This window comes from Penaeus monodon, chromosome 33 (assembly GCF_015228065.2).
Source record: "Penaeus monodon isolate SGIC_2016 chromosome 33, NSTDA_Pmon_1, whole genome shotgun sequence".
Lineage (NCBI taxonomy): Eukaryota > Metazoa > Arthropoda > Malacostraca > Decapoda > Penaeidae > Penaeus > Penaeus monodon.
In genome coordinates, this window is record NC_051418.1 from 33,756,782 (window position 1) to 33,757,805 (window position 1,024).

Below are 1,024 nucleotides of genomic sequence, written 5' to 3' on the forward strand. Positions count from 1 at the left end.
GCATATATGTGTGTGGTGTTTTGTTATAGTGTATGATTATCTGCTATCACCTGAAATACCGGGAAATCGCTTCTAAATCCCACAAATTCTCTTTTCCTCTTCGTTCTGTCTTTATTCCTTCTCTTCGGCATAAATACTTTCAATTGGAGATGCGGGTATCGATCCCCGTACCTCTCACATGCTAAGCGAGCGCTCTACCACTTGAGCTACCCCCCTTATAAAAGTGCTCAGTATTACGAAAGTGTCTCGTGAGGAGGATTAAGTGTTGGACGGCGTCGTAGAAAACGGACTTTCGAAGATGAAAAACCTTTCCCTTTAACATTAATCACTCATGTGCAAAAATTTACTTCCATGAAACCCTCGATTTTCAAATTTGTTTTAGAAAAATAGAAAAACACCTTTTACTTAATCTAAAATATCTTTCCGAATAGGCTCGTTTTTCCTTGCTATGACCAATGACTTCAAAATTATCATTCTCTCACTTTATCTTCTACGCCTTTTAAAAAATATCACCGAAATAAAACAGTCAACCAACTCCGAATATGGCCCTCATAAAAGTGTTTTCTAATATCACTATAAAGCTTGTATAAAATAGTTCCAGATACAGGATGAAAATATAAATGGTTTTTTCAATAATCTTTTTTATTTAAATATCTCTCTGCAGTCAACCTGAACTGAAGCAATGTAGCTGCAAATATTAGGGAACAAATATAATATGAATATAATAGAAACCTTTTAAAAATACTGAGGGGGGGTTTTATAAAGCCTATTGGTATACGACTACTTCCATTATTAACAGAATTAACTATAGCTATTTGTTTAGGAAGCTCATAAAACGATCGAATAATGATATGCGATTTCTGCAAATGCGTGACTTATACCATTATCATATTGTTTTTACTATTAACATGATGTCCAGGGTTCGGTAGTTTTCCTTCCCTTTGGTGTTTGCCAGTCCATTCTCTTTTCTAACTTCCCACACGTTTTGTTTTAAGTTTATATAGTTTATTTACAATCGCAGTTA